Consider the following 22,420-nt stretch of genomic DNA (forward strand, 5'->3'; position numbering starts at 1 on the left):
ATAAGGTCCAGAGTGACCTAGACAGATTAGCTACAAGGAGTCCTGTAGCACCTTATAGACTAACAGATGTATTGGAGCATAAGCATTCGTAAGAAAAGACCCACTTCGTCAGATGCATGTCACAAAGTGGGTCTTTGCCCATGAAAGCTTATGCTCCAATACATCTGTTAGTCTATAAGGGTATGTCACACTACAAAATTAATTCGAACTAACAGACGTTAGTTCAAATTAACTTTAATAGGCGCTACACAGGCAAACCGCTAGTTCAAACTTAATTCGAACTAGTGGAGCGCTTAATTCGAACTAGGTAAACCTCATTCTACGAGGACTAACGCCTAGTTCAAATTAAGCAGTTCGAATTAAGGGCTGTGTGGCCACTTAATTCGAACTAGTGGGAGGCTAGCCCTCCCCAGCTTTCCCTGGTGGCCACTCTGGGCACCACCAGGGAAACTCGTCTGCCCCCTTCCCGGCCCCAGAGCCCTTAAAGGGGCACGGTCTGGCTATGCTGCCAGTGCCAGGTGCAAGCCTGCCAGCACCTAGCCAGCAGACCCTGCACCTGGCACGGCACGAACCAGCCACCCGCTGCCATCCAGCCCTCCACCTCTTCCTGGGACCAGGCTGACGGCTACCGGGAGCCTGCTCAGGTCCGCAAGAGGCGGGTGCCCACCTGGTCTAGTGAGGAGATCGTGGACCTCATCCACGACCTCTGCACTAGGCACAGGAAAGTGGCTGTCTAGGGCAGGAGAGCTGCCAGCCTGGCCACCCAGAAGCAGGTTTGCATGAAAATCAAAGTGGTCCAGTGAGACCCCCGAATCTGAGCCCTGAGCTTAGAATGGCCGTACTGGGTCAGAAGAAAGGTCCATCTAGCCCAGTAGCCTGTCTGCCGACAGTGGCCAACACTAGGGACCTTGGAGGGGATGGACTGAAACAATGACCAAGCCATTTGTCTCGTGCCATCCATCTCCAGCCTTCCACAAACAGAGGCCAGGGACACCATTTCTACCCCCTGGCTAATAGCACTCCATGGACCCAACCTCCATGACTTTATCTAACTTCTCTTTAAACTCTGTTATAGTTCTAGCCTTCACAGCCTCCTGCAGCAAGGAGTTCCACAGGTTGATTATTTGCTTTGTGAAGAAGAACTTTCTGGGTATGTTTACACTACCCTCCTAGGGTATGTCTACACTAGCCCGCTAGTTCCACGAGGTGTACCGGTAGTTCGGAATAGGAAGCCTAGTCCGAACTACCTAGTTCGAGCCCCGTGTAGCCGCGCTGCACGGGGTTCGAACCAGCGGGGTTTTAAAAATGGCGGCTCCCCGCTTATGCAAATGAAGCCCGGGAAATTCAAATCCCGGGCTTCATTTGCAAGTGCGGTATGCCTACATTACCCTCCTAGTTCGAACTAGCGGGGTAGTGTAGACATACCCTCTGTTATTAGTTTGAAGCCTGCTGCCCATTCATTTCATTTGTTGTCCTCTAGTCCTATTATGGGAACTAATGAAGAACTTTTCTTTACGCACCCTCTCCACACCACTCATGCTTTTATAGACCTCTATCATATCCCCCCTCAGTCTCCTCTTTTATAAACTGAAAAGTCCCAGTCTCTTTAGCCTCTCTTCATATGGGACCTGTTCCAAACCCCTGATCATTTTAGTTGCCCTCCCCCTCCTACCCTCTCTCTTCCCTTCTCCCACCTCCTTTTCCCAGTCTCCTCGAGTTTTGTTAAATAAAGAGAGTTTCTATTTTTGAACACACGTGTCCTTTACTTTGTACATCAGGAAGGGGGGCTAGGGAGGGGTAAGTGGAAGGAGGTGAGGGAGGAATGGGGCACGAGCCCCCGATGGGGAGGACTGGGGTGGCTCTGTGGGCTCCTCGGGGTGGAAGCTCTCCTGCAGCCCCCCGATTGACCCTCCCTGGATGGCAGCCTGCGGCAAGTGCAGCCGGGCTGATGGCCGAGTGCTGTGATGTGCCGAGTGTGGGCACTCAGGGCACTCCAAGCCAGGACTGCTTTGCAGGCGGGGAACCCCTGAGAACTGTCTGTCCGGGGTGGGGATCAGGACCCTTTAAGCATAGCCCTCAGCTAGCCTGAGACAGCAGCTCCACGCTCTAAGTCCTAAGCTGATGCCCTGCCAGCACTGCTTCTGGCCATCCTTAACCCTGGTTCAGGGTCCACTCAATGTGGACATGCTAGTTTTTAGGTCTAGATGCACTAATTCGAATTAGCTTAGTTTGAATTAACTAATTCGAATTAAGTTAGTTCGAATTAGTGCTGTAGTGTAGACATACCCTAAGGTGCTACAGGACTCCTTGTCGCTTTTGCAGATCCAGACTAACACGGCTACCCCTCTGATACCAGACAGATTAGAGCAGTGGTCTCCAGCCTTTTTACACCCAAGATCACTTTTTAAATCTCCAAACAGGCGAAGATCTACCGCCCCACCCCTTCCTTGAAGCCCTGCCCCTTTCTTGAAGCCCCACCCTCTCTATTCTCCTCCTGTCCATCATTTGCTATCCCCAGCCCTTACTTACACACTCTGATAAACAGTTTATTTTTAAATTATGCGATGTATAAAATTAAAATCACGTGTTTACAGTTATGAAATAAATGGTCTGTTTTTTATTCATGCTATTTAAATCTAAAATAAAGCATTTATAATTATACATTTTGTGGGGACAAGGTTCTGCGGCTGGGGGCAGGGGAGAGGGAACAGGGTGCTGGGAGGGCAGAGGACAGGATTCTGCAGCAGGGGACAGAGTGCCAGTGGGGACAGGTTTCTGCAGCTGGGGACAGGAATAGGGACAGAGTTCTGTAGCTGGGAACAGGGGAGTGGGGACAGAGTTCTGTGGCTGGGGAGTGGGGTGCCAATGGAGACAGAGTCCCCTGTATCTGCCTCCTCCCAGGATTCCCCCACCCCCAGAGGGAAACCAGTGCATGCCTGCCCTGGGGCCGACCGCACGCGCGCACCTGCCCAGGGGCTGACCCCCCAGTGCAGGAAAACCCCCCATGCACCTGCCCTGGGGGCCGACACCCCCCCGGTGCAGAGAAGCCCCCCATGTGCACACCTGCCCCGGGGTCAACCCCCCCGGCACAGGAATACCCCGTGCACACTTGCCCCGGGGCCAACCCCATGCAGGGAAGCCCCCCATGCGTGCGCCTGCCCCGGAGCCGACCCTGCCCTGGGGCTGACCCCCTCTGGCGCAGGGAAACCCTGCGCACGCGCCTCCCCTGGGACTGACTCACCCCTCCTGTGCGGTGCAGGGAGCCGATGCTTCCTCCTGCAGTACACCCGGCAGAGCAGCTAGCACTACTTCCGGAATCGCCGGAAGTGGCGCTAAGCTGTAGGACTTCTGTCCATCCCTGGGAAGCCTACACTACCTCCATTTTCACTGGAGGTAGGTAGTGGGGTTTCTCAGGGGTGGGAGGGAAATGGGGTTGGGGTGGACAGGACGCCTCGCAATCGACTGGTCGAGGCCTTGCTATTGACCAGTCAATCACGATCGACCTGTTGGTGACCACGGGATTAGAGGATTGGGCCAAAAGAAATCCGGTGAGTTTCAACAAGAATAAGTGCAGAGTCCTGCACTTGGAACAGAAGAATCCAAAGCATTGTTATAGGCTGGGGACCAACTATCTAGGTAGCAGTTCAGCAGAAAAGAACCTGGGAATTAAAGTAGATGAGAAGCTGGATATGAGTCAACAGTGTGTCCTTATAGCCAAGGTGAATGGCATATTAGGGTGTATTAGGAGGAGCACTGCCAGCAGATCTAGAGAAGTGATTATTACGCTTTATTCAGCACTAGTGAAGCCACATCTGAAATATTGCATCCAATTCTGGGCCCCCCACTACAGAAAGGATGTGGACGTATTGGAGAGGGTCCAGTGGAGGGCAACAAAAATGATTAGAGGGCTGGAACACTTGACCTATGAGGAGAGGCTGAGGGATTTGGGTTTATTTAGTCTGCAGAAGAGAAAAGTGAGGGGAGATTTGATAGCTGCCTTCAACTTCCTGAAGGGAGGTTCCAAAGAGGATGGAGAGAGGCTGTTCTCAGTAGTGACAGATGGCAGAACAAGGAGCAAGTCTCAAGTTATAGTGGGGAAGTTCTAAATTGGATATTAGGAAAAACTATTTCACTAGGAAGGTGGTGAAGTACTGGAATGGGTTATCTAGGGAGGTGGTGGAATATCCATCCCTAGAGCTTTTTAAGTCTCAGCCCTGGCTGGGATGATTTAATTGGGGTTGGTCCTGCTTTGGGCCGGGGGCTGGACTCGATGACCTCCTGAGGTCTCTTGCAGTCCTATGATTCTATGATTTCCCTCAACACAGAAGGAATCAAATTTATTTAGTCACACACTGATATCCCAGCCCCACAACTCACAACCTGCAAAGAATCAGTCTTTCATGACAGGCACCCTTGCACATCACCTTATATGTTACCTTGTTATATGTTTGAATTGTCTTTGCACCTTAGATTGGCATCAAGAGACTTGGGCTTTGCATCATGTCCATATTTTTCATAAAAAAGCAATCTCCAGAACTGAGCGTGTGTGATGATACAGCACAATAAAGCACTATACAACTCTTGCAGGAGGCAACAAACTATTGAAAGGTCCAGCTTTCAGAGACCCATCTGGTTATTTCATTTTAATGTAACTGAAAAGTTTGCGTTGCATGTTTGTCTTTTGCTCTATTGTTAACTCTGTAAATAAACTTATCTCAGTTACTCTGGAGTTCTGCACCTTTACTTAGTAAGAATGTACTTAGTAGAAAAGGGATGCATTCTGGGCCTGCAACTATGCCTGTAGAACAGGGACAGGCAAAACACTGCTCAGAGAAGCCTCTGCAATGGTCATGTGTTTCTCTGATTGCTGCGAGCCCAGATGAGAGGGGGGCCGTCTTCACACGCTGGCCCTGCCCCTGCCCAATATTGCAACTTCGTTGTCTGGAAACTCACAGCTGCTCTGAGTGGCATGTAAGGGCATGGAAGACAGGAAGCCTGGCTGAAGAATCTGCTGGACTGCTGGCCATGAGCCACTTAGGCTCTGGTCAGGTGCTCACCTTCCTCCATCCCTCCTTTCCCCCCAACTCTCTGCCCCCCTTCACCATTACCCCACGACTGAAACCCTCTGCAGCCCCACCCCTGCACCCATGCCCCCTCATAGACCCTGCACCTGAATCCCCTGCCACCGATCACATCCCAAATCCCATCACATTCTCTAGCACTTCTGTCCAGGTCAGAACCTCCTCCCAGGCCCTGCACTACCTCCTGTACCCTTTCTCCAGGTCACAACCCCATCCAGACCTTACATCCTAATCTCCTACACCTGTTCCCAACCCAAATCCCTGCATCTTCTCCTGCACTCCTACCCTAGGTCACAATCCTTCCCAGACCCTGCACTCCCTTCTTCACCCCTTCTCCAGATCAGAATCCTCTCCTGCACCTATACCCTTTGAAACCCTGCACCCCAATCTCTTACCCCAACTCCCTTCTGTACCCAACCTTCATCCCAGCCCCTGTATCTTCTCCATTAATATCAAAGTGTGTGGCCCTTGATCACTTACCAAATCCTTGGAGTGGTCCCATCAAAAATTACTGCCCACCTCTGCCCTAAAATAACAGACTGCCTGAACATGACCTATAACATGTTTTAAATGTAGTCCACCTTATTTATTGGGCTAAATGCCTCTCCCAGAGTATTAAATTAGAACATTTAGCACATATTTCTGATAGTGGAATGTGTGTGTATCCCCGTTAAGGTGAAGTGTAAAAATCATGTTAATTATTAACATTAAAGTGATGTGTTAAAACCCTTGATTTCAGTACACCTCTAAAATTGGATATTAAACAATGACTGTTACTGTTAAGTAGATTTACAATCTTATTTTTCTCTATTTGTGGGACATTAGACATTTCTGTGTGTCCAAGAGAAATGAACTGCATTTGGATGGTGTATATATTTGGAATTGCATATACTTTATGCATAGGGAAAAATAATTCCCACTTGTGTCAAATATTAAATAATCATGTGCACAATAGTGAGATAAAAATAAAAGCATGTATCATCATTCTACATGCAAACTTAAAATGGGTTTGAAACTGACTGCCATATCATAATGTGTACAGCACAGTATGCAGTCTTCTGTGGAAGGAGTTTGTGTGTGCAAATGTTCTAAGGAAAAAGTCCTCTAGGAGGTCCCTCTGTTTCAAAGATCAAAACATTGCCTGTTTTAATTCACTGAATTCTCTGCAGTAATATGTCATATTGCTTCTGCTAGCTATAGTTAACAAAAGGATTACTGACGGAAATGGAAAACAGGCGGGGTAATTCCTGAGTCTCATACGCTTTAGCCTCTATCTCAGAAGTTTATCATATTTCACAATAATTTCCATTAATTATAGGAAATTTTTATTCTGACGCCTTGTCTATTTTTTTAATAGAAGAAGCTAGATTATTTGGGGCTCAAAAGCTTGGCATTTGTAAGTTAACTTTAAAATGGCGGGTAGATGCAGCAATACCTTAAAGATCTGTTAAAAGCAGAGTTAAAAAGGAAGCCAACTTTTAGTATGATTTAGTCTGGCAACTGTCCAAATTCTGGGCTTTGGCAGACTACTGGTTGGTTATAACAGCAGCCACTTCCTTAGTAGCAACAGGCATATCAACACTATTGTGCATTTCCTGAGGATGAGCTTTTGGGTATTTCAGTCTTGTGGGTAAAAGTTTGAGGCTGCACAACGTTGCCTGCATAGATCTTCCTGATTTAAAACAAAACACCACTGGCACATTAGGGAATTCTTCCATACATATCTAACTCAGAAGAAATGAATCAGGGTATTTTTCTTCCTCCTCTGCCTCTGGGAACTCCAACTCTGACAGCTCCATTCAGTTTTAAGGGAAAAGGCAAGCTTTAGTGAAGTTTGACTCTGAGAGTTCCTCTACAGCTGCAGATGACTTACTCTAGGTCTGGAGAGCCCTTTCAATGAAATTTAGAGAGACATGGTCACCTGAATTTTTTTTAAAAATAACTATTTGCAAAAACACTTTACAACTTTTGATATAGAGCCCTTTAAACAAAACCTTTCTTTCTCTCTTTCTTTCACAATATGGTAATGAGCAGGCCTATCAGCAATACCAGCAAATGTATTGGTGCTTATCTATCCTACCATCCCATCATGCATACTCCTGCCTCTTTGGTAGCAGCAGCGTTCTCAGGGTATGTCTACACTACAGAGTTTAGTTGGAAAAACTACTTTTTCTGACAAAACCTGTGTTAAGTCCACACTGCAGTCATGTTCTTCTGAAAGTAAATTGAAAGAACAGAGGAGTTTTTCTGGTGTTGGTAATCCTCTTTCTACAGGAAGAAGCTTTTTTCTGAAAGAGCTCTCCAAATTAATCAGGAGTCTATAGCTCCTGTCTACTGGCCTCTCTTAAAACTGCAGGTACCCTGGACAAGCCTTGTGGCAGGAAACCAGCCTGAGAGCATAAGAATGGCCATACTGGGTCAGACCAAAGGTCCTTCCAGCCCAGTAGCCTGTCTACCGACAGTGGCCAGTGCCAGGTGTCCCAGAGGGAGTGAATCGAACAGGTAATGATCAAGTGATCTCTCTCCTGCCATCCATCTCTACCCTCTGACAAACAGAGGCTAGGGACACCATTCCTTACCCATACTGACTAATAGCCATTAATGAACTTAACCTCCATGGCTGTGTCTAGACTGGCAAGTTTTTCCACAAAATCATCTGCTTTTGCGGAAAAACTTGCCAGCTGTCTACACTGGCCACTTGAATTTCTGCAAAAGCACTGACAATCTCATTTAAGATTGTCAGTGCTTTTGTGGAAATACTAGGCTGCTTCCGTTCGGGAAAAAGTCTTTTTCCGAAAAACTTATGCGCAAAAGGGCCAGTGTAGACAGCAGAGATATATTTTCCGCAAAAAAGCCCCGATCGCGAAAATGGCGATCGGGGCTTTTTTGCGGGAAAGTGCGTCTAGATTAGCCACAGACTCTTTTCCGCAAAAAGTGCTTTTGCGGAAAAGCGTCCTGCCAATCTAGACGTGCTTTTCCGAAAATGCTTTTAACGGAAAACTTTTCCGTTAAAAGCATTTCCGGAAAATCATGCCAGTGTAGACATAGCCCCTGAATATATCTATTTCTCTTTTAAACCCTTTCATAGTCCTAGCCTTCACAACCTCCTCAGGCAAGGAGTTCCACAGATTGACTATGCGCTATATGAAGAACTTCCTTTTATTTCTTTTAAACCTGCTACCCATTAGTTTAATTTGGTGGCCCCTAGTTCTTATATTATGGGAACAAGTAAATAACTTTTCCTTATTCACTTTCTCCACTTAACCTAGTGACAGATGATATGGAGAAAGCTGAAGTACTCAATGCCTTCTTTGCCTCTGTATTCACGGACAAGGTTGGCTCCTGGACTTCTGCGCTAAGGGATGCAAGATGAGATGAAGATGGACAGCCCATGGTGGGTAAAGAACAGGTTAGGAACTGCTTAGAAAAGCTAAATGTACACAAATCCATGGGTCCGGACTTAATGCATCCGAGGGTACTGAGGGAGTTGGCAACTGTCATTGAGGAGCCTTTGGCCATTATCTTTGAAAAGTCATGGAGATCAGGAGAAATCCCAGATGATTGGAAAAAGGCAAATGTAGTGCCCATCTTCAAAAAAGGGAAGAAGGACGATCCAGGGAACTACAGGCCGGTCAGTCTTACCTCGGTTCCTGGAAAAATCATGGAAGGGATCCTTAAGGAATCCATTTTGAGACACTTGGATGAGAGGAAAGTGATTAGGAATAGTCAGCATGGATTCACAAAGGGCAAGTGTGCCTGACCAATCTGATTAGCTTCTATGATGAGGTAACTGGCTCTGTGGACATGGGAAAGTCAGTGGATGTTATATACCTTGACTTTAGCAAGGCTTTTCATACGGTCTCCCACAATATTCTTGCCAGCAAGTTAAGGGAATGTGGATTGGATAAATGGACGGTAAGATGGATAGAAAGTTGGCTAGAAGGCCGGGCCCAGCGGGTAGTGATCAACGGCTTGATGTCAGAATGGAGGTCGGGTTCTAGGACTGGTTTTGTTCAATATCTTTATTAATGACCTGGATGAGGGGATGGATTGCACCCTCAGCAAGTTTGCAGATGACACTAAGCTAGGGGGAGAGGTAGATACGCTGGAGGGCAGAGATAGGGTCCAGAGTGACTTAGACAAATTGGAGGATTGGGCCACAAGAAATCTGATGAGGTTCAACAAGGACAAGTGTAGAGTCCTGCACTTGGGATGGAAGAATCCCAAGCATAGTTACAAGCTGGGGACCAACCAGCTAAGTAGTAGTTCTGCAGAAAAGGACCTGGGGGTTACAGTGGATGAGAAGCTAGATATGAGTCAACAGTATGCCCTTGTAGCCAAGAAGGCTAATGGCATATTAGGTTGCATTAAGAGGAGTATTCCCAGCAGATCCAGAGATGTCATTATTCCCCTTTATTCGGCATTGGTGAGGCCACATCTGGAGTATTGTGTCCAGTTCTGGGCCCCCCACTACAAAAAGGATGTGGACGCATTGGAGAGGGTCCAGCGGAGGGCAACCAAAATGATTAGGGGGCTGGAGCATATGACCTATGAGGAGAGGCTGAGGGAGTTGGGTCTGTTTAGTCTGGAGAAGCGAAGAGTGAGGGGGGATATGATAGCAGCCTTCAACTTCCTGAAGGGAGGTTCCAAAGAGGATGGAGAGAGGCTGTTCTCAGTAGTGACAGATGGCAGAACAAGGAGCAATGGTCTCAAGTTATGGTGGGAGAGGTCCAGGTTGGATATTAGGAAAAACTATTTCACTAGGAGGGTAGTGAAGCACTGGAATGGGTTACCTAGGGAAGTAGTGGAGTCTCTATCCCTAGAGGTGTTTAAGTTCTGGCTTGACAAAGCCCTGGCCAGGTTGATTTAGATGGGATTGGTCCTGCCTAGAACAGGGGGCTGGACTTGATGACCTTCTGATGTCTCTTCCAGTTCTATGATAAGGGGATGGTTTGATGAGATAACATGATCTTGGTAACTAATTGCCCATTCATTATCAGTGGGAAATAGGTCAATGGAGGGATGATAGGAGTTACTATAGAGAACTTTCTGGTGAGTCTTGCCCACATGCTCAGGGTTTAGCTGATTGCCATATTTGGGGTCAGGAAGAAATTTTCCTCCAGGGTAGATTGGCAGAGACCCTGGAGGTTTTTCGCCTTCCTCTGTAGCATGGGGCACAGATCACAGCTGGAGGATTCTCTGCATCTTGGGACCTTCAAAGTATTTGGTATCAGAGGGGTAGCCGTATTAGTCTGAATCTGCAAAAGCGACGAGGAGTCCTGTAGCACCTTATAGACTAACTGAAGTGTAGGAGCATAAGCTTTCGTGGGCAAAGACCCACTTCGTCAGATGCATGCATCTGACGAAGTGGGTCTTTGCCCACGAAAGCTTATGCTCCTACACTTCAGTTAGTCTATAAGGTGCCACAGGACTCCTGGTCGCTCTTTCAAAGTATTTGAAGGCTTCAATATCTGAGACATAGGTGAGAGGATTATTCTAGGAGGGGTGGTTGAGATTCTGTGGCCTGCACTGTGCAGGGGGTCAGACTAGATGATCATAATGGTCCCTTCTGACCTTAAAATCTATGAGTCTATGAGTCCACACCACTCATGATTTTATAGATCTCTAGCATATCCCCCCTTAGTCTCCTCTTTTCCAAGCTGAAAAGTCCCAGTCTCTTTAATCTCTCCTCATATAGGACACAGTCCAAACCCCTAATCATTTTAGTTGCCCTTCTCTGAACCTGAGCTGTGAAGACTGAAGCAAAGAATTCATTTAGTTTCTCCACAATGACTTTATCATCTTTAAGTTCTCCTTTTGTATCTCGATCGTCCAGGGGCCCTACTGGTTGTTTAGCAGGCTTCCTGCTTCTGATGTACTTAAACATTTTGTTATTAACTTTTGAGTTTTTGGCTAGCTGTTCTTCAAACTCCTTTTTGGCTTTTCTAATTACATTTTTACACTTAATTTGGCAGTGTTTATGTTCCTTTCTATTTACCTCACTAGGATTTGACTTCCACTTTTTAAAAGATGTCTTTTTTATCTCTCACTGCTTCTTTTACATGGTTGTTAATCCACAATGGCTTATTTAGTTTTTCTACTATGTTTTAAAATTTGGGGTATACATTTAAGTTGGGCCTCTATGATGATGTCTTTGAAAAGTGTCCATGCAACTTATAGGGATTTTACTGTACCTTTTAATTTCTGTTTAACTAACCTCATTTTTTGCATAGTTCCCCTTTTTGAAATCAAATGCCACAGTGTTGGGCTGCTGAGGTGTTCTTCCCACCACAGGAATGTTAAATGTTATATTATGGTCATTTTTTCCAAGTGGTCCTGTTATAGTTACCTCTTGGACCAGATCCTGCATGCCACTCAGGACTAAATTGAGAATTGCTTCTCCCCTTGTGGGCAGGGCAAGCCTGAGCCATTTTGGTGCCCTGGGCCCGGGTGTGCGGCACCACCCCTGGGCGTACAGTGCATGCGCGGACCTGCCCCTGGGGCATGGGCCCGCGGCCTGGCCCTCAGCCCGGGGCCTACCCCCAGGGTGCACACACTACCCAGCCCGGTCTGGCTATTGCTGCTGCCACACACGCTGGGCCATGCAGGGCCCCACAGTCATCGGGGGAAGGACGCTGCTGGCCAGCGCTGTGGGAGGCGGGTGCGAGGCACCTGATAGCAGCTATAAGAGACGCTGTGCACCCCTTACAGCTGCCATCAGGCGCCCCCCATCAGTTGGCACCCCGGGCAGCTGCCCGGCTCACCCACCCCTCAGTCCTGCCCTACTTGTGGGTTCCTGTACTAGCTACTCCAGTCATTTAAGGTATCAAGAAATTTTCATCTCTGCATCTTGTCCTGAGGTGACATGTACCCAGTCAATATGGGGATAGTTGAAATCCCCCACTATTACTGAGTTCTTCATTTTGATAGCCTCTCTAATCTCCCTTAGCATTTCATTGTCACTATTACTGTCCTAGTCAGGTGGTCAATAATAGATCCCTACTGTTATATTCTTATTAGAGCAGAGAATTACTATCCATAGCGATTCTACTAAGCATGTTGATTCAAGATTTTTACTTCATTTGATTCTAAATTTATTTCACATACAGTGCCAGAGGACCTTGTTGGGAAGAGTTACTGGGGTCCTTGAGAGAACCTCTCCCTGAGAGCCTCCTGGATGTGCACCCTGGCCTGATGGGCCTAGCAGATGGCAGCTATCCACAGCTGCTGGAAGGCTCATCCCTCGTGGCTGGAATCTGCCCCCCACTGCAAGAAGGCGGCCTCTTCTTTCAATGTTGTGTTCCTCCACATCGAGGCGGGTCAGCAGGCACCTCAAAGACACCTAAGGTGGCCGAAGGCGCAGTCCACTTGGATCCTGGCCCAGTTCAGGTGGGCATTAAATTGGCCCCTGCTGGACGCGCTCTTTCAAAAAAGTGCATTGCTTTTTTGATGTGCTTGTGTGTGGATGTACTCTTGCACAAGTTTTTTCAGATGATCTCTTCCAAAAGAAGCTTCTTCTGAAAGAAGCCTATAATCTAAATGTAGCCTCAGATTCTAAACTCCTTCCTGAGATATATCAAATAATCAAAGGGGAAATCTCTCCTTCCTGCTGCCTTACTTCCATTGTTTCCCCTCTCCCTAAAGAGATTTGACGAAGAACAAAGGGGTGCTTTCCTAACAACCCTCCCAAAGCTCCCATTTTCGTCTGATTCTGTACAAAAGCTTCAGGGGGTAGCTGAGTTAGTCTGTAACTGGAAAAACTTAAAAAACAATGGATAGTCTAGCAAGAAGTGGGTTGTGCCCATGAAAGCTCATACCAGCTTTGTTTTTGTTAGTCTTTAATGTGCTGCTAGTCTATTCATTGTGGGTTTTTTTTTTTGTTCTGTACAGCTCTGAGGGAAGCTGGGGCTCCCTGTTCTAGGCTTCCATTGCTTCCTAGCTCTGTACAGGTGTCCGCAACTTCCTGATCCTGCCTTGGTTTCATTGCTCCACAGATCCATGTAGCAATTATGGAGTAACAAACAGGTTTGTGAATGACAAGTTTCCCTTGCCGGTCCCCTTGTTCTTGCTGCTCCCTAGCTAAAAAAAGAGACTTTGTGGACCTAACACTCATACAGCAGTTAGCCTGCTGCTGGGATGGAGGTTAAGGCATCTTGCTAGGGTTTGGGATGAACATAGCTTCCCCTGAATAGTGCACGAAACAAGATGTACACCCATACGTGCACAAAACAGCGAACAAGTAAAGTAACTTGCTTCACTTATGTCTTCTAGTTTAAGTAATCGCTGGTAGGACTTTTTTAGAGCTATGGTTTCAGGCTGTCTATAGCTTCAGGCAGAGATTAGTGCTTTGATGCTCATAATTCAATATAAACATATTTAAATCCCAAAGGAGGCTGAACATTAACAAAATTATGCCTACATTAAATGTATGCAATCTACTTATTTTAAGTTGTGCACTATGGTGAAGACGTTTTAGAAAGCAAATATAATTAATTGTGAATTCAGGGTGAAGCTTTAAATAGCTTTCTATTTGAAATAAATATTGGAATCCATATCCTTTAGAATAAGCTTCAGCATCAAATGGCATGAAATAGTCATAGCAGTTAATGGTTCAACAGTGGAATAAATTGCCTAGGGAAACTCCATCACAGGAGATATTTAAGAGCATGTTAGATAGACATCTATCAGGGCTGATCTATATCAGTGTTTCTCAACTTTTTTTTTTTAAAGTACCCCCTTTTAAAAAAATTAAACTGTACCTACAGTTTTCAGGCATACACTTTTTTTCTACCATTGCAACACATTTGTTTAAACAACAATCGTAGCCAGGCAGGCGATGAAATTTTTTAGTATAAAAAGTACAAAAATAATAAAGTGCTGTAAAACAACAAAAATTGTTTTCTCCAAATTTCAGTTGTGTTGAAGTACTCCCCAGACTTCTCTTGAGTATTCTTAAGGGTACTCGTACCACTGGTTGAGAAACACTAATCTAGATGGTGCTTGGTCCTGCCATGAGGGCAGGGGACTGGGATGATCTCTTGAGGTCCCTTGCAGTTCTAGTATTCTATGATTCTAAGATAATTTTATTGAATGTTCCGCAAGCCCAGTTAGAAGGCAAGATTTTCTTTTCACTTACTGCTGCTTTATACAAACAAAAGTGGAAGATTAAACCCACTAAATGTGAAACTCCTGCTTAAAACAATGAAGATTCCTGATGAATGTTCCCTCCAATATTTTCCACCCATGAGCAGATTTTTTCCATCCATGTGTGGAATAAATTTTATTTGTACCAAAGCATGTGCAAATGTTCACCATTGGTCTTAACTAAAAGCCCAGCTGTGTAGCTCTGCTAATCACATGGCAGCATTTGAATCTGAGAGGCTGCACAAATGCACAGCTTAGCAATTACTATCAGCCCATAATTGAGGTTTTGTAAGTTCTCCAAATTCTAAATATTTTAACCCTCCCTCCACAAAACCCCCAAATTTATTTACCAAATGAAACAGTTTATCAGAATGTAAAGTAAACCAATGCTGTGCTTCAGCTGCTGAAGAAAGTGCACAAATTTAATTAAGTCCAAACTTCCTGTGACTTCATTGGGAACTGGATTGGGCACCCAGTTCCCAGTGCTGTTCTTGTAGCCTCATTGACACTTGTCCACAAACAAAAATCATGACCTTGGCTTGTGTTCCTGGGTAAATTTATTAATAGTTGGCACTTAGTGATGTGCATCTTCAAAGCATGGTACAAACAATGACTAATTACAATGTATTATTACAGGTGCATCAAAACATTAAGCGTTAAGTAAATAAAATAATTTACAAAGTTTTGTGCCTTAATGGCAGCAGTCTGCATCGTATTCAATATAGCTGTGTATGCAATACTCATGACCAGAGTAGTACCTGAACTCTAGCAGACTATTCCCTTAGTTCTTATTTTTCCGACAAGTGGAATGAATTTTCTTATGTGCACCTATGTGGAGGTGATGTTTGACAGTATTGGTGCACATAAAATTAATTTGGAGGTAATGGGGCCAAGGCATTCTGAGTATGGTAGTTGAAGAAAAATGCAGGACAATGTAGCACTTCAAAGACTAACAAGATGGTTTATTAGATGATGAGCTTTCGTGGGCCAGACCCACTTCCTCAGATCAAATAGTGGAAGAAAGTAGTCACAACCATATATACCAAAGGATACAATTAAAAAAATGAACAAATATGAAAAGGACAAATCACATTGCAGAACAGAAGGGGGATGCGGGGGGGGGGGGGGGGGGGGGGGAGGAAGGAAGGTAAGGGTCTGTGAATTGATGATATTAAAGGTAGGGAGAGTGGGATGTTTGTGAGTTAATGGTATTACAGGTGATAATTGGGGAAACTGTCTTGGTAATGGGTGAGATAGTTCAAATTCTTGTTAAGTCCTTGTTGGCAAGTGTCGAATTTTAACATGAATGACAGTTCAGAGGATTCCCTTTCAAGTGCAGATGTAAAAGGTCTTTGTAGCAGAATGCAGGTGGCTAAGTCATTTAGAGAGTGTCCTTTCTGGTTAAAGTGGCAAGAAACTGTTTTCTCTTTGTGATCTTGTCTGATATCTGTTTTGTGGGCATTAATCCTTTGGCGAAGTGTCTGAGATGTTTGTCCAATGAGTATGGTAGGGGACTCAGGGCGGGGGCAAAAGGTTATGATGCAGCGTGAGGCCTCCAGCTGGGGGTGGGTGGGCTCTAGGGTGGATGAGGGTTTGGAATACAGGAAGGGGACTCCAGGTTTGGGGGTGGGCTTTGGGTTGGTGTGTAGGAGGAGGGGGAGTACAAGCTCTGGGCTGGGGATATGGGCAGCAAGGTGCAGGAGAGTGCTCAGGCTGTAGGGGCTCAAGATGGAACAGAGGGGTAGGGCTCATAATTACCTGGGAAGCTCCCTACTGGGGATGGCAAGAGGTGGGCCCTTTCCCCCAGGTGTGGCAGGTCCATATTGGAGCCGGCAGGGAGCAACACTCATCCCCCACCCAGCTTCAGGGCTTGGGAATTCTCTCTCTACATGCTGCAGCCCTGAGCCTCTGCATGGGGGATTATGGGAAGCTGTGCAACCATGCAGCTTAGAGAGAACTTAGTTGGGAACCATGCACACAGGGGATTCAGCCAGGGCAGAAACAATGTATTTGCTTTTTCACCATCCCCCCCCCAGGCGGAGACAAGTGTGCAAAGGAACATTTTGGTTTTGAATTTTGATAATATGTATTATATACATATGAAGCTCTCATCTCCCCCAGCAAAAGCACACGGTTGGGGTTATCCCCCTGCAGAGCAACACAGATTCTGAATCAATTCAGCTCCAGGAAAGCTCTGCTGTGAGGGCTCAGCATCCAGGAAACCAATCCCCCCAAATCCATCTTAAACTGTGTAAAAGTTTTACACAAACAGAAGTGTTTTATTAAATATAAAAAGTAGGATTTAAGTGGTTTCAATGAAATCAATCAGCTCAAGATAAGTCACTAAGCTAAAATAAACAAAAAGCGCCAGCTAGTCCTAATCCACTAAGAAACTTGTTACATACAATTTTTTTACCCTAAACAGTTCTTCTAAACATCCCTTTTCACAATCTAAGCAGTCTCCTAGTTTGATCCTGATCTTTTCCCTGTTTAATCTTAGATGTTTCCAGTAAGCAACTTAGATGGTAAGATAAGAGTTCCCCTGGCACCTGCCCCTATTGTGTGACCCCCACCCTTTATATAGATATATCCCTTTTGATCAAAGCAGGAAATCTTTGTACTCAGGTCAGACTTCTCACCTTGAGTGAAGAGTACAAGATACAAAATGGGTTTCAGCATCACGTGATCTGGTCTTTCTGGAACCAACCACTGTTTGGGCTTATAGGACAAAAAACTATTTACAGGTCATTGTTTTGAGTACAGAGCCATTATGGTTCAGGTGCATCACTAATGGCCCTCATAAGCACATTCGGAATTATAAACAGATTCACACTTCATATTTCTAACTTCACAAACAAGAATGATATATGCATAAAAATAAGATATATAGATTCAGCAGATTGTGATGTTCTTATGTAAAATTGGTATGTTAAGTATTGTGTCTAAACATCCTTGATTTATGAAAATTGGCTTCTGAATATGCATAAATAGTGGAGGGGTGACACTTAGTATCAGTATGGAACTGTCTTTCCTCTTGTGGGTTCCAGAACTAGCTGTTCCAAGAAACAGTCATTTCATCTGTCAAGAAACTTTATCTCTGCATCCCATCCTGATGTAGCACATACCCAGTCAATATGTGGATAGCTGAAGACCCCCATTATTATTTTTTATTTTTGTAGCCTCTAATCCCCTTGGGCATTTCACAGCCACTATCACCATTCCTACTGCTATGTTCTTATTAGAGTAGCAGTTCTAAGTGGATCAGGACCTAAAGTGGATCATAAATCCCTTTGAATGGGGTCACTAGGGTTGGCTTAGACTTGCTGGGGTCTGGAGCTGAATCCTGAGACCTACTTTCTGGTCTATGCTACAAGCCTTTATTTTGAAATAATGTTGAGCTGGAGGACTTCTTACTCCAAATCATGGTAACCCTCATTTCACAAGGAGTAAGGGAAGTCGAAGGAAGAGCATTCTTCCTTCGGCTTCCTGCTGTGCATAGATGGCACCAAAAGCCTAAGCTATTTTGACTTAATCTACATAATTGACATAGCTGAAGTTGCATAGCTTAAACTGATTTCAGCCCTGCTGCGTAGACATGCCCTTACAGACCTACCATCTAAGCACCATATGTTTTGGGACCGCTGAACTGTCAGGAGCTGGGTGCTAAAGCTGGGTGCCCTTCAGATGACTGCTGGAAGAGACTACAGCTTAACAATTCTTTTGGCAGCCTGGAGCTCACCTTTGTTGAAACTGCCTGAATCAGTTTAAACAACAAAAAACAGATAAGCAAAGCAGGTAACAATCTGTACTATACCATCTTTGTCGTTATTCCTTGTAAACCAAGAAGAAAATTGTGCTATTGATGCTTACCCACACAATTGCTGATTTTTCTTTTTCTGTTGTATGAGAAAATTAAAAGCAATATCTCACTCCTAAGTAATATTGTTCAAAAAGATAGGATTAAAATAAACAAAAGCAGCAAAATGTGAATCATCTCATGGATATTACTGCTTGTATTGGGCTGGAGAACAATTATTTTCAGTGGGATTGCTTACTGAATAAAGTACCACTTGGTGTATGTCAGGGTGGGGAACCAAAGGCCCAGGGGCCAGCTTGCCTGGATCTGGTCCCACCCTAGCATTGGGGAGCACGGGCTGGAGCACACAAACTACTAGCCTGGGCCCCATTAGGATCTGGTGTGTGAGGGGAAGATCTTTCTCCTTCTCAGCTGGGTGGCCGCTTTAGTGAGGATTTGAGATTTTATTTCTCACTTGTATGTGACTCCAACTGATTTTTCTATGGGTCAGTAGCCTCTGACTCAAAAAAAGGTTCCCTACCCATGGCGTAAGTAAAAGTGACTGAATCAAATCCACTGATATCCAGCCTCATATTCTCTAAATGCCTGGCCTGCTTTACACGATAGTAACAAAGCAGCAATAGCGCAGTAATTGGGAAAATGAGACAATTGTGTTTAGGAGTCTGAATTTTTTTTCTTTAACTTTGTCGAACTCAATTTTTCTCATTGACTCAGCTGAAATATATCTATATAAATATAAAAATAAAATTGTCATTCTCTAAGGGTACTCTAAACAGTGGGGCTAAATAGCTACCCCTCGTCTTCAAAGAGCACCTGTTAGTCTGAAATATTTTTCTAAAGAAGAGGCACACTATTCTGGCATCCCTATGACCCTCATTCCACAAGGGTTAAGATGTATCTCAAAATAGTGTATTTCAAAATTTGGCACTGTGGAGACACGCCATATTTCTAAATAACTTATTTTGAAATACAATCAAAATAAGATACGCAATTTGCATAGCACAAATTGCATATCTTATTTTGAGATTAGGGTGCTGTATAGCTGCACCCATAGTGTATATACAGTTAATTCCACTGTTGAATTACCAAGAACAAACATTCTAAGATATTTAGAATGGAAGCACAGTTATACTGTATTCAAAAGGCTCACTTCTGGAGTATGCTGAGTTTCCTTCAGTTTCCATGAACCTCCATGGGGGCAGAGTGTTGCAGGACTGAGAATTATTTCAGTTGCTGAAGTTCCTCTGTATTAATAGTTTCCATATTCCACTCTTTCCGTACTTAAGATCAGAATGCATGTAGAAAGCACAAAGTAATCAAAGAGAACAATGGAGAGTCCTGTGAATTGCTTCTTGGTACAGGATGTAGGGCGGAGTCCTACTGAGCTTGTGTAATCCATCTGGAAGTCGAAACCACAGTCTAAAAAACAAGCTTTTTGTTAATGGATAGGTCACACAATAAGGAGGCCATCACATCTTTTTAGTGAAATACAACCATATAAACTATCAGAAAAAAAGTATGTTTTAAACATTTTTTAAAAATTGCTTAAGATCTGAAATGTTTAGTCTATTGCTAGCATCAATTGCATGAAAACAAGACCTCCTTTAAGACTTCACCTGCTTTTGCTGCATATTCTTACTGAAGTTTAAATTGCTTGCTTCTGTGATCACAATTAGTTGCTGAAGAGATGCTTTTGGTATCCAAGAACATTTCTGTTACAATCTGTCCCTAGCTGTTTGAGATAGTACTGTATTGTATGTGTGTTACAGAAACTGTACGATGGTATTTCTTCTAAAGTAAAAAAAATACTGCAGTCAGTAACAGCACTCAGATTGTATTAAAGAACATTTTAAATAGCTGCTTTCATACAATCTATCAGGGTGGGCAATTCCGGCCCATAGGCCGGATCTGGGCTGTTAGTCCCTGGTGGGCCCCTACTTCCATGTTTACCTGTAGGTTATTGGAGAATCACAGCTCTTGTTGACTGCAAATTGCCATTTGTGGCCAATATGAGCGGTGGGAAGTGGCATCCTGGTTCATGATGCTTCCCGTTGCTCAAATTGGCCACAGTGATTCGTGGCCAACTAGAGCGGTGATCCTCCAAAACCTGTGGAGGCACAGGTAACAGTGGCAGCAGCCCGCCAAGGACTAACCCTGCGGGCTGCCGTTTTTTATTGCCCACCCGATTAGATAGATAGATAGATAGTACTAGATTTACCCAGTGTTGCCAGGGTACTTTAAAGCAAGTGGCTGGCAGTGTGTGAGGCAGTGCAGGAATCAGGGACAAGCTACAAGCTGGAGGTTTTGGGGGGGGGTGCGCAAGAGTGAGAATTGGGGGGGGAATGAGATCTCAGGGTAGGGAGATTTAATCTAATGGAGCCTGTTCTCTCTCTCCCAGTCCATCCCCCTCCTCCAGGTCTTCTGTCTCGCCCTTCTGGCTGTCAGGGGCCTTTTCTCCCCTCTGTCCCCCCCCACCCACCCAAAAGCCAGGTTGCAGCCAAGAGCCAGGTTGGGGGAAAAGGGTTTGGAGCATAGGGGCTATTTATCCAGTCTGGTGGCAGGCACGATGGTGGAGTCCTAGCCCTGCTGGCAACACTCTTGGTGATGTGACTGCCCCCACTAACCACTCAGTATCATGTCTCTCCTCTTTCTGCCCTCTGCCTTTCCATGTTATGAAAAATAGTCCCATTCACAGCACTTCCTGTTTCCTTGGCACAACCAAACACTGACCTTGCTGCTTTAAGTCAGGACAAGAGGAAGTTGCATATCAAATTTGGTGGTTCTAGCTCTTCCTGTTTAGGAGTTCTTGAACAAACGGACTCAGATGGATGGACAGACACACATTTCTAAAATATGTAGTAAGAAATCACCAAAAATGATTTATTTTGTAATTAAAGATTTGTAGTGCTTTAAATTCACTATAATTTTCACTGGTAGGTGAGTTTAATTTTGAGTCTCTCATATAATAGTATTTGTCCAGGCTCACAACTTTCTGAATAATTCTACTTTGGAACTCTGTTCTGTTCCAAGAAGTGATTTTTAAAGGTTAGAGAGAAAAATGTCAACTATTATCAGTATCATTCCTAATTGTGTAGTTAGTTGAGAAGAAAAACCACCTTTCTAGCATGGTAAGATCTATTTTTTCCTTAACAATTTTTTTTTAAATGTCTGAGGAACACCTCAAAGTTTGTGATCCTTTAAAAATAAAGTTTGATTAGCATATGCACTACCCCAGTGGTTCTCAAACTGTAGGTTAGGAAGCAAAAATGAGGCTGTTCTAATGGGGGCTGGGAATCATCAGTTAGCCCCAGTGCAGGCCTGGGAGCCGCTCCAGCCAAGCTGGAGCAGTCCCCTGCCCAGACACTGCTTAGTCGGTTAACCAGTTAAACATTAGGTTAAACTGGGTAATTGTTAGGTTAACTGATTAACCAGAATTTTACATCCCTAAGTTATAATTCAATAGGTGATATTCTTCCCTCACAGATAGTACTGAACCAGTGCATGAGTACAATATTAGCTACTGGAGATGCTGGCTTTATGATTAAATGCAAAATTTTTGGCCCCATACTGGTACATAGAAGCAGAGAACAGACCACTGGATTGCAACTCACAAGAACAGGGCTCTATTTCCAAGTAGGCCACTGACCTACAGGGTGACACCGGGCAAGTCACTTCATCTCCCTGTGCATCCATTTCTCTATCTGTAAAATGGGGAGAATGATTTTTACCTCTCTCATAAAGGACTTGAGATTTATAGATAAAAAGCACTATAAAAACTAATGATTATTTCATAAGCTCTTTATTAAATAGAATAAATTGTTCTGGCCAAATTCCAACCTATAGTCTGTCTCTTTGCTAACAGAGGCATGTAAATTAGACTACCCGACATAGTCAATGAAGCAGGGATTTAAATATCCCTGGCTTCATTAAAATAAAAATGGCCACCGCGCTGTGCCGGCTCAGCTGATCGTTGGCACAGCGCGTGAGTTGAGACACGGATTGGTCAACAGGGGAAGCCTTTGTTGACCGCTCCCTTATGCCTCGTGGAACGAGATTTACAGGAGCGGTCAACAAAGGCTTCCCGTTGACTGATCCGCATCTTGACTCGCGCACTGTGCCGACAATCAGCTGAGCCGGCACAGCGCGGTGGCCATTTTTATTTTAATGAAGCTGAGGATATTTAAATCCCTGCTTCATTGACTATGTCGGGTAGTCTAATTTACATGCCTCTGTCAGAGGCATGTAGTCTAGACATACCCTTAAAGTCTCCCTACAGTTTCATTTGGACATGATTCTTTTCTAAACTGCTATGTGCTGTGAAACAGCTGAAACATTTCACCCCCAAGGTGGCTGTACTGCAGCAACTGGTGAAATGATT

General features: G+C 44.7%; 1 long non-coding RNA gene across 4 annotated transcripts in view; it reads right to left on the bottom strand.

Moving 5' to 3' along the window:
• Window positions 1-22,420, bottom strand: part of LOC112543784 (uncharacterized) — a 69,655-nt gene that overhangs the window by 15,703 nt on the left and 31,532 nt on the right. For 2 of the 4 annotated variants that reach the window (XR_016348503.1, XR_012898130.2), the window contains exons 2-3: window positions 19,659-21,743; window positions 12,546-19,461 (exon numbers count right to left, since the gene is read on the bottom strand). This is a non-coding gene — a long non-coding RNA (uncharacterized LOC112543784). Of the gene's footprint in view, window positions 1-12,545; window positions 19,462-19,658; window positions 21,744-22,420 lie in introns of those variants that run through there. The other 2 variants (XR_012898131.2, XR_012898132.2) reach the window with 2 other exon arrangements.

The sequence above is a fragment of the Pelodiscus sinensis genome, chromosome 1, assembly GCF_052426305.1.
Source record: "Pelodiscus sinensis isolate ZL-2025 chromosome 1, ASM5242630v1, whole genome shotgun sequence".
Lineage (NCBI taxonomy): Eukaryota > Metazoa > Chordata > Testudines > Trionychidae > Pelodiscus > Pelodiscus sinensis.